General features: G+C 36.7%; 1 protein-coding gene across 2 annotated transcripts in view; it reads left to right on the forward strand.

The window, feature by feature from the left end:
* The window catches only part of PID1 (phosphotyrosine interaction domain containing 1), a 213950-nt gene that overhangs the window by 61777 nt on the left and 140014 nt on the right, over nucleotides 1-12159 (forward strand). The window lies entirely within an intron of this gene.

Here is a 12159-nt window from a genome sequence, read left to right on the forward strand (position 1 = left end):
CTTTATATAATTTTTACTCCACTCCTAACCAGCAGCTATGGGAATAAGCAACAGATATATAGACTTGACCTCTTCCGACCATTCTAAAATTCATCACCTTAGAAGGGACTGAATACAAGGCAACTGTGTATTGATTAGGGCTCCTCCAGAATTAAGAGAAGAAGAAGTATGGTTTGTCACATTTTCAACTTCATGGAATTCCATTTTAATACTGTAATGGACCACAATAAAGTCTGTTATCCTTAGGCAAGTGGTTGGATGTGGAATAGAGTTGTTAGCAGACAGGTTAAAATTAAATCCAAAGGGTATGTGTTGATCATCCACTGTGAACAAGCAATTATTCCCCATGCGTGGGGAGGAGAAGATGGATGAGGTCTGGGTAGGTTGCTCAAGGAGCTGAGTATGTCCCGCCATGTGCAGACTGTGATTCACCTGTGTGCGTGGTTCCTTCTTATTCTGCTGTTCTCATTTCCATCCCTTCAATGTTAACCCATGATACATTTCAAGGCAAGAGCACTTTACTAGAAATGCTAAATTATACAGTGAACATTTCAAGGTAAGAACCCTTTACTAGAAATGCTAAATTACAGCAGTATAACATACCATCTATGGCACAGAATGACTATGTAGTTAGATTATTTATTTTTCTTATATTCATGTACCTTGGTTTTAGGATTTCCTTTCCCCATCCCCTCCACAGATGTGATTATAATAAGATTGATTTTGCAGAGAGCTAAAAACCCATCCCTTTAGCTTGTAGCCTTGCCTCTGTATCAGGAGTTTTTCACCTGGCTCTATTAACCTCAAGGTCTGTCACCCTCAAGGACACTGGCTCTCAAGCACTGGTGTTCATTAGAATCACTGGGCGCTTTTATTAAAAATGTAGATGCCTTTCTCTAACACAGGAAACTTATATTATAACCAGCAACCCTAAGGATTCTGATGCAGACGAGGCTACGTACATGGATTTTATAGAGGAATGGCCACAGACCCCTGAAACTGTTTTCTAAATTTGGCTTCTGCTCATTTTTCTGGAGACGGAACCCATTGTTTTGTTTAGATTCTCAAAGGGCTCTGAAATCCAAAAAGTTTATGAGCTATGATAATTATAACCATATACTTATTACCTTTTGAGCTCAGGAGGTAAATGGATTGAATTCACAGGCAGGGTGATGAAATTGCATTTTAACTGGACCGCTGTTAAACTAAAAGCTAAGTATACATTTGGAATACCATTTTATGTACTTTGTCAATAGCACTTACAAGGTAGTAATGGTTGATGACCAGTTGGCATTTGCAGGAAGATTAAGTTGATGTTATAGATGCAGAAGTACCTTATGTATACCTTACCTGAGCTGGGTGTGGTGGAATGTGTGGATACCTTGTGTTCTTCTGGTAGCATAGGCAACTTGAAAACTCTTTCAGACAATTCACTATCCCATCCCAATACCCCTCGAAGATTTCGCTCATGCCAGAATGGCATCTGCCATTCATTTGCATAGGAATAGAATGGTAAGAAGGCATTAAAAACTCAGGGCAGACATGGTACTAGTATAGATGGAAGTAGTTGACTTGAATTCCAAGAACAATTTGATGTTGTGGTTCAAAGAGACAAGTGAATACAAGCCAGCTCAATGCCTGTCCCGATGAGTGGCTTGGTCAGGTCTCTAAAACTTCTTGGTTATGAGGGCTCTTTGCAGACTAGCGATAAGTACCTCATATTCTTCCGACATGTTTTCTATGCACACAGTCAAATTAATAGGTAGTTTTTCTTTAGGGATGAGATGCACTTTTCTCTTTTAAAAATATTTAAAAATTATTCCCTGAATTTGTCAGGGTGCTCTTTGCAAGTGAAGACACAAATACTTTAAGTACTAGCTTCACTTCTGTGTTTTTTCACGTAATAACAGGTGGCAGAGAGGGAAACACAGGTCTAAAAATACTGTGGGAACTGCAGAAACGTGGCTTTGGCTGGTTAAGACAGGAAATATTCTTTATCTTCAGAGTCAGAAAAAAAATGCCATTGAAACAAAAGTCAATATGATTTATCATTATGAAAATGAAAACTACAATGAGATACCTACCACTTCACACCCATTAGGATGGCTACTGTCAAAAACCAAAACAACAACAATAAAATCCCAAACAGAAACTAACAGGTGTTGGAGGGGATGTGGAGAAATTGGAACCCTTATGCATGGTTGGTGGGAATGTAAATATATAACCACTGTGGAAAACAGTATGGCGGTTCCGCAAAAAATTAAAAATAGAATTACTAGTATTCAGTAATTCCTCTTCTGTATATTTCAAAAGAATTAAAAGTAGTCTCGAAGAGATATTTGTGCACCCATTTTTATTGTTGCATTATTCACAATAGCTAAAACATGGAAGCAACCCTAGTACCCATTGATGGATGGATGGATGGATGGATGAATGGGTGGGTGGATGGATGGATCAATAAACAAAATGTGGCATATGTATGGAATGTTATTCATCTTTAAAAAGGATGGAAATTCTGACACATGTTACAACATGGGCCTTGAGGACATTATGCCTAAGTGAAGCATCAGTCACCAAAAGACAAATACTGATGATTCCACTTGCATAAGGGACTTAGAATAGCCAAAATCATAGAGACGGAAAGTAGAATGGAGGTTGCTAGAGACTGGGGAAGGGGTAATTGAGAAGTTACTGTTTAATGGGTACCGAGTTTCAGTTTTGCAAGATGAAAAGGGTTCTGGAGATGGATGGTGGTGAAGGTTGCACAACAACACGAATATACTTAATACCACTGAACTTTATACTTAAAAATGGTTAAGATGGTAAATTTTACGTTATGTGTGTTTTCCCACAATGAAAAAAAATATATGATTTAAAGGTGTTTTTACACAATTTGGAAAAAAATTTTTTTTTCTTAGTTCCCTGTGTCTTGTGGGCCAGAGACTCCTTTAAAAAGAGAATGCAGAATGCAGAGATTCAGGTCAGGCTGGGGGCTGCCAATGAAGAGGCCTCAGTGAACATTCAACATGCAGAAATGGTTACTGCATTTATTGAGCAAATAAATGAACAACATCCATACAGGGTGTTGGCCAAAGTGTGGATGAAATGTGGATGGGGTTGAACTGAAAACTGGATCATTTCTTCTTCTCTGTGAACATGATACTTCTCCCAGGCCTTCTTGTCCAAATAATTGTAATACTCTTAGTTTTCTGGGTTTTTTTTTTTCATTTTTCATTTTTGGACAACAGTGGCATTTTCCTAGAAAGAGATTTCATGGTATAGAAAGATAACGTAAAAGAAAGCAAAACGCGTGAAGGTTCTACTGTTAATTCTTTGGCATCTATTCTACAGTCTGTTTTTATACATACATATATAGGCACACACATTCACTTATAAAGGAGGAATCAGGTGATGAATTCTGCTTTGCGACCTGCTCGTTTGGGTGAATACATTGAATTGAATAAATTTCATGATAATATGATTGGTTCTTGGTTTGTATTTTTAAGGGCTGGTAAGAAATTTGAGAGATTGTTAGAGGTTACAGTGCACATTATATCATTCTAATGGTGGGAAGGCAAATTAAGTCCTGGGAAAGAAGCAATGTGGCTGAAGTGCAAGGAGATAGGGGCACTAGACAGACACAGCAGAGCGTGAGCCTTTTGGAAGGTGTTGGAGCTCAAGCTGGTAGCACAGGCAGAGGCCGCTGCTAAACGTGGGAAGTTTGGGGGCAGGAGACCTAGCAGAGGCCTTGTATTCTTCTTGGATGCTGAACCTTGTCAGAGACTCCGGTTCGGAATCGTTTATTCACTTGACAAGCAGGCCCTGGGTGCCTACCATGTGGTAAGCAGTGTGCTATCTCTGGTCTTATTGGGTTGGAAAGATCTTTTTCTTTTCCCAGAGGAGCTGCTGGTATAGTGGGGGAGGCAGATAGAGTCACTCACAATTATGCTGCAGGGGAATATATGATATATGGAGATTTGGACTAGCTTCTCAACAGCTAGCAAAAGAGGTATGGGCCTCAGACAGGGGAGAGTTTCTTTATAGCATCTGTATGGTACAGGGCCCATACTGATGTTGATTCAGCCATCTACTATTTTCTTAGAACAGTGCCTTTTTGGTGAAAAAAAAGAGAAAAACACTTTGGGTTACACTTTCCCAAAACAACTTTTTGTATATATTCACTTAATTATTTGGCCTCTGTAAAGAGGGGAGGTGCAGGCAGTTGTGCTTACCTGAGGAGGAATTATAGTAACTTCATTGCTGGCCATGGCCTTCCTTCCTGCTGGACGAGTTGGGGGAGTGAAGCTGCAGAGTTACTACTTAGCTAAATAGCTTCACAAATGAATCAAATTCCCTTCTCCAAGTTCTCCCTAGTAGAATCCTTGTCTCGTGCTAGAATGAGGAGAAGTGGGCCTGAGTTTCAAGTTGACCTTCTAAAAGTGCTGATAATAGTACAATTCTTTTAAAATTGTGTGTGTGTGTGTGTGTGTGTGTGTGTGTGTGTAGCATATGGGGGAACATTTTGCTATTTGGTATCAAAAGTAAGTTTGTTTGATACATGATATATGTTTCATCATACACAGAATCTCTAACTTGCAGGATACTGAAATATCGCTGGAATACTCTTAGAATTGATTGGCTTTGATGAAAAATATGCTTATATATTTATATTTTCTTATTTTTAATTAGGAGTTTCCCATTCATCTTAAAAAGATATCTTCTGTGGGACATTACACCACTTTCTTAAAATTCAGTCATGGAATTAGTTTATAGATTTCATAAATCCCCAAATTTCCTGATTAAGGAAGCTTACCCTCATTTAACCTTTCTAATCTGTGTGCTTGTTATTTGAAAAATTTAATTTTGTTCTTTTTCTGTTAGGCAACCTCAAAAATGCATATTTACTAAAAGTCTGGTATGTTCCAGGCACTGTTCTAGATACTAGAACAGTGGTTCCAATACAATTGTGATGGAGAGCCCTGCTCTCCAGGGCTGATAGTGCCATGTTGGGAGACATAATATAAACATAACAACAAAAATTGAAAATGTAATGTAGCATAATAATCTAAGGTAATTTAGTGTTATCTAACAACAGGTAGTGCTAGTACTGTGTAGAAGAAAATAGTGAGATGGCGTGATACTTTGTGGGCTGCTGCTTTAGCTCAGGAAGAGAAGCAGGGCCTCTGTGAGACGGTGCCCTTTGAAACTTGAAAAATGGAAAGGTGGTTGTCTGATGCCTATTTAGAGGTGGCACATTGCAGGCAGAAGGCACAGTCCTGGCAATGGCGTTAGATTTGGAGAAAGCTTGGTCAGAGTGTCTAGGACATGGTGAGGGAACAGGACAGAAGAGGAAAATGAGGTTGGAAAAGTAGTCAGGAGTTAGACCTTATCCTCCATGGCAAGAAGTTTGGAAATATATACCATGAGTGATGGGGAACTGGTGCGGGTGTTCTCCAGAGAGTGGACGTGTGATCTGTTCACTCAGAACGATCACTGTCTGACTGTTGTTTTGGAGGATGGACTGGAGCAAACAAAATTGGAGGCAGGGAAGCCAGTTATGAGGCTGTTGCACTAAGTCTAGAGGACAGATGATGCTTCCTCAGGGGAGATGGTGAGCAATGGTTGCATTTGGGATCTATGTTGAATATAGATCCAACAGAATTATCAATAGCTAGGGAGTGGACCTTTAGAGAAAGAGAGAAAAATCAAGAGTGTTTGCTAGGATTTTTGCTTACACAAACAGGTGAATGGTGGTTCCATTCACTGAGATGGGAAGGGTGCCAGGGAGGAGATGGTGGCATATTTTTGGAGAAAGAACTGTGTATTCTGTTTTGGCCATATTAATTTTGAGGTACTGATTCAGACACCAAATTAAAGATACTGAGAAGGCAAGTGTGTCTACAAATCTAGGTCACAGGGGAGAGGTTTTGTCTAGGCATACGAGTTGTTGGAATATAGCTGAGATTTAAAACCATAGAGATTACCCAGGAGAGAGTGTGGGCAGAGAGGCGGTCTGAAGAGCACTGCACTAGATCTTGAAATGTTGTGCTACCATATCAACTGCTGCTGAGGACAGATGTTGAGAGTAGATTATTGCCTTACACTTTGTGAATGTTTGAAAGCTATTTATGTTGCATATATAAATCCCTAATAAATTATGAAATCTTCATGCAATAAGCTCATATGTTTTACTTTGTATCTTCCTAGTACAATGGTTAGGATACTAAATTTGGGGAGGATTTGTGCATATAGTTTTCCAGAAATATTTGTTTGAAAAGCTGAGATGGCTTTCTCAGTGTGCCAATATTTTATAGACTTCTGTTACTCTAAACCTGAAAGCCATCAGAATTTTTATTTGTAATTGTTTGGATTTGCACCAAAGACTCAGAAAATTTCATTTCAGTTGTTCTGTGCTACCACCACTTTATAATCTTGGATTTTGAGCCATAATACTAGATGTTGAATTGATTTTTTTTCAGAGTTGTCTTTTTGTTTTTAATAAAAGAATGAAATGCATTTGAAATGGTTGTAAAACAGTCATAAAAGGAAAAATGATGATTGAATAAATAGCAACATTCCATTGTTGGAAAAATTACAAAGAAAATGTACAGCTTAGGCAAAGGATTGGTATCCTCATCCCTCCACTCTGTGATTCTCAGAAATAAAAGCAGATGAAGTATATTAGTTGTCCTCTGTTATGGTAAGAGATTTTTATCTTATCGTGGTACCAGGTTGTAATTGTTCACCATCCACCATGATATGTTTTAATACTAAGTGTTCATTGTTTCTATAATTTTAATTATGTTATATTTGACATGTATAATAGCAAATTTTGTTTTGTTGGTGCTATAAAAAGAGAAATATGTGATTTATATTATACAATTACATAAGCTAGGTAAAGTATAACCCTAATTACTGTTAAGTGGTGCCACATTCTTATAATGAATCTTTTCTTGTCAAGTTTGTTGGAGTCAGATTAGTATATTAATGCCTAATGATTTTTCACTATATAGTGAATGTAATTTCCAGAGGGCTTTAAAATAAAAAATCATGTCCAAAAAGCTTTTTTTTTTTTTTACCATAGTAATTTTATTATAAAATTTTCTGCAAAGTTTCCATGTACCATTGAAGGCTACTAGTTTTGATTTATATCAAGTAAATCAACATTATTATTTATACAATTCAAATTCTTGTGTGTCTTTTTTTCTAGTTCATTCCTCAATTTCTGAAAGTGGTTGATTAGTGTCTCATTATTTTATTTGTCTATCACTTTCCTTTGCATTCTACTGTATTTTGTGTTATATCTTTTGTTTATATATTATTTGACATGCAAAGATACATGATCATTACAGTTTAATTGACAATTGTGGTCTTTGTCAATATACAGTAATAAGCGTTTTTATGTTGTATTCTACAATTAATACTGTCTCACCTTTCGTCTATTTGTTCATTCTTTTATTTTTAACTCACTTATATAATAGCATATCAATGTTACTCCCTGTAATGTTCTTCCTTTCCCTTCTCCTCTCCCTCCTTCCCTTCTTTCTTTTTAGAACCATACGCATTTATTAGGGCACATTTTCTGTGGATCAGGAGTCCAGGCACAACTTAGCTGGGTGCTCTGGTTAGGATCCCATGAGATTGTAATTAAAGGGGCTGGCTGGGCTGTGTTCTCATTTGGAGGCCTACGTAGTGAGGGGTCTGCTTCGTAGCTAATGTGGTTGTTGGCAGCATTCAGTTCCTTGCATGCTGACCAACTCAGGGCTCGGTTTCTTCATGGTTATTGGCTGAGAGAAGCCTCCAGCCAAAATACATCCTTCCTACCCTCACAAAAACTTTGTGAGCTAGGAATTCCATTATATGGATAAAGGAAGTGAAACTCAAAGCATAAATGTGACTTGCACAGATTAAGTAATTAATAATGGTGGGGTTGGGGTTTTAAATCAGGACTGTCTGACCTTGAAGCTTGTTCTCCATTGTCTCTGCAGGCAGTTTTATAAGCAATATGACATTAAGTTATATATAGCCCTATCTGAGAAACTTTAACCAGGTAATTTGACCCATGTAGATTTATTGTTACCACTGATGTATTTATAACTATTTCAGTTATCTTATTTTGAGCTTTATTTTTTACATGCTTTTTTATACTGCATGTTTTAATTAATTATTTTAAATTTTGTTTTGTCCAGTAATTTCAAAAGTACAGATAATTTTTTATCTTTGAAGGTTTAGATCTGTGGGTTGTCTTTGAAGAATGTTTTAGAAAAGTTTAACCTGTATTTCTTTTCTTACGAAAGTTAAAAATGATATTGTATGTTCTTACTCCCTCTAAGTATAAGATGGAATTCAACAAACTTCTGTTTTTCTTTTCCCCCTCTACTTTCTAGTATTTGAAAATATAACCTAATGGGTTTATACCTAGGCTGTTGTGATCGAATTCTTGTTCTTGCATTATACATCTTCACTTTCAAGAAATAGTTTTGACTTTTACTTTTAGTGTTGTGTATGTGTGTGTGTGTGTATGTATGCACACACACACACACACACACACACACAAACATGAGGTCTGGCAATAAAGTTCACAAACTTGCCACCATGTGCTTACATTGGCAGCACTGTACAAACAGTTTGGTAAGGTTTCATAACCTTGGTATATCAGTGTCTCATAGCTGTGTTTGTGTCGACGTGTGCTGGTGTCGTGCTGAGTAGCGTTCATTATTGATATTGCATGCCATCGCTTGAATTGTCTGAGCTTGAATTAGAGCAATGAACAAACATTAAATTTCTTGTTAAACTTGGCAAGAGTGGAAGTGAAATCAGGGACATGGTTAGTCCAAGTTTATGGGGATAATGCCCATGAAGAAAATGGCAGTGTACAAATGGATTAAACGTTTTTCAGAGGGGAGAGAACACGTCACTGATAAAGAGAGGTCAGGGTGGCCAGTAATGAGCAGAACTGATGAAAACATTGCAAAAATTCATCGAATTGTGCATCAAAATCATCAGCTGACTGGGAGAAGCGTAGCAACCAAGTAAACATCAACAGAGAAGCAGGAAAATCTTAACTGAAAATCTTGGCATGAGAAAGGTGTGTGCAAAAATGATTCCCAAGGATCTCACCGAGGAACAAAAGCAATGGAGAGTTGAAGTTTTCAAAGACCTTTGGAGAGGCAAGATGATGTGTTGGGTCATGTTATCACTGGTGATGAAACATGGGTGTACCAATATGACTTGAAACAAAGCGTCAAAGTGCCCAATGGAAGTCAGCCAATTCTCCACGGCCAAAAATGTGCCGTCAGTCCAAATCAAGAATCAAAACGATGTTGCTAACCTTTCTTGATATCAGAGGGATTATTCATTATGAATTTGTACCAACTGGACAATCAGTTAACCAAGTTTACTATTTGGAAGTGCTGAAAAGCCTGCATGAAAAGGATGAAAATGTTCATGGCTCTTGCTTCATGACCGTGCACCAGCTCACACGGCACTGTCTGTGAGGGAGTTTTTAGCCAGTAAACAAATAACTGTATTGGAACACACTCCCTACTGCTCCCTACTCCCCTGATCTGGCCCCCAATGACTTCTTTCTTTACCTGAAGATAAAGGCAATATTGAAAGAAGACATTTTGATGACATTCAGGACATCAAGGGTAATACGACGACAGCTCTGATGGCCATTCCAGAAAAAGAGTTCCAGAATTGCTTTGAAGGGTGAATTAGACGCTGGCATCAGTGCATAGCTTCCCAAGGGGAGTACTTCGAAGGTGACTATAGTGATATTCAGCAATGAGGTATGTAGGTAGCACTTTTTCTAGGATGAGTTCATGAACTTACTTGTCTGACCTCGTATATATGAGGTCATATATAACATCTCTTAAAATAAGATAACATCTCTTAAAATGTGTATACATTTTTTTGGCATCCCTGGTATGCCAATACCAGGGTGGGTTGTCAAAAAATGTATACACACTTTAAGAAAGGAAAAAACTGTATTAAAGTTGTAATACTCAATATATACTGATAACAAAAGATGAATACAAAATACAAGTCGTGTGTATACATTTTTTTGGCACTCCCAATATGTGTGTGTGTTTGTGTGTCTGTGTGTGTATGTGTGTGTATATATGTATATGTGTATATATATATATACATATACACATATACACGCATATATGTGTGTGTGTGTGTGTGTGTGTATATATATATATATATATATATATATATATATGATAAACCAAAGAACCATAAAAATAGGATACTACTGGGGAAGGAGGAACACGTAGAGGGGCCAGGGATAGAAACTAGAATTTTCTAAATATAAAAAAAAAATGGTGGAACCATATAAATATTTTTACATAATTATAGATAAAATTAAAGCAAAGTAAAATATACAATCTCTAAAAACTGAAAGGAAAATTTAAGCAATGAAGGTAACTTTGTATCAAGTTGGTGATTTAGCCTCAGATAGAACAATTAGTACAAATGACTTTAAAGCACATTTATCTGACTGTCCATCACTAATGAGATATAACCTAAAAACAACAAAAAACCCTGAATCTGCACAGATCTCTTAAAATATTTTTAATAATCATTTGCATACTGATCTTTTTATAGTAATGATATTGGCATTGTTATTCTGAGCCTATTCATGTATATATGTATGCATGTGGGTGTATAGTATTAATATGTACATACGAGGTGTAATCAAACAGTATAGTGAATGTTTAAATAAAAATAAATTATTACAGTAAGGGACACATTGCCATTAATCCCCCTCAAAATGTTCCCCCTTGCTTCAAATACACTTATCCCATCGTTCTTGCCATTTTCTGAAGTCCTCTTTCGTGAGTGTCTTTAGTTGTGCTGTCATGGCTGCCTCAATGTCTTGAATCATTTTGACTTTGGGGAAGAGCCAGAAGTCACACGGTGCCAGATTCAGTGAATAAGGTGGATGAGGACACACCGTAATGTTTTTATTTGACAGAAATTGCCGTATACCAGAAGTGACGTGTGACACAGAGTGTTGTCATGATGGAGGATGATTTATGGCATACTTTAAAATACACCTTCTCTCAATTGTAGCTGACACCTGACTGACTGCACTGAACAAGTTGAAACTTGTCACACACTGTTACTAAGATTTGATGCATGGCTTCCTGTATTGAAGATCCCTGCCTTTCCATTGGATGGCACTCAGCAGCAGCATTCACTGTATTTTTTTTTACCACAATGGAAAGGTTCCATGTCACACATCGCTTCTGGTATATGGCAATTTCTGTCAAATAAAAACATTACAATGTGTCCTCATCCACCTTATTCACCAGATCTGGCACTGTGTGACTTCTGGCTCTTCCCCAAAGTCAGAATGGTTCAGAACATAGGGACAGTCATGGCATTACAATTAAAGACACTCACGAAGAGGACTTTCAGAACTGCTTCAGAAAGCTGGAAGAACGATGGGATAAGTGTGTTTGAAGTGAGGGGAAGTATTTTGAGGGGGATTAATGGCAATTTGTCTTTTACTGTAATAATTTTTTTTAATATAAATATTCACTGTATATTTTGGTCATACCTCATATGCATATTGTATATTTATAAATAATCATTGTTTTATTCTAATATATTTGATTGTACAATATCCTTTTCTCTATTACTCATTTACCCTGTGTGTTCAGATACTCATACTCACATTTACTAACAGATGTATAGTAGGATATGTATTATATTCTATTATAGGCATTCTGTGTACATTGTAAATAAAACAAATTAATAATTAAAATAATGTCACTAAGAAACCAAGATTTTACTAAATATTCATTTTAAGAATTAAATATAAATCCTGCAATTCTAAATTTGAATTTGAAATATTTCTGTATTTAATGTAATGCAATTGTCATTTCATTTCAATTCATATTCTCCTTAGTTTTTAAATTCTCTGTTTCTTAGAAGTGATGTCATCTTATATACTATTGAATTTGCAAAGTGGTTTTCTAAAATTTTCTTCATTTCTACCATAAACAATATGTGGAAGCCTGCCTCTTCATCTAAGTGTTTAGAATGACATTATCTTGTTCTTGGATATTTTTCAAAGACTCTGTGTTGATTTCTTCTTTCTTTCTTTAAATAGAAATGCCCAAGTTCATAAAAATTGAGCCAGTA

Source organism: Rhinolophus ferrumequinum, chromosome 8, assembly GCF_004115265.2.
Source record: "Rhinolophus ferrumequinum isolate MPI-CBG mRhiFer1 chromosome 8, mRhiFer1_v1.p, whole genome shotgun sequence".
NCBI lineage: Eukaryota > Metazoa > Chordata > Mammalia > Chiroptera > Rhinolophidae > Rhinolophus > Rhinolophus ferrumequinum.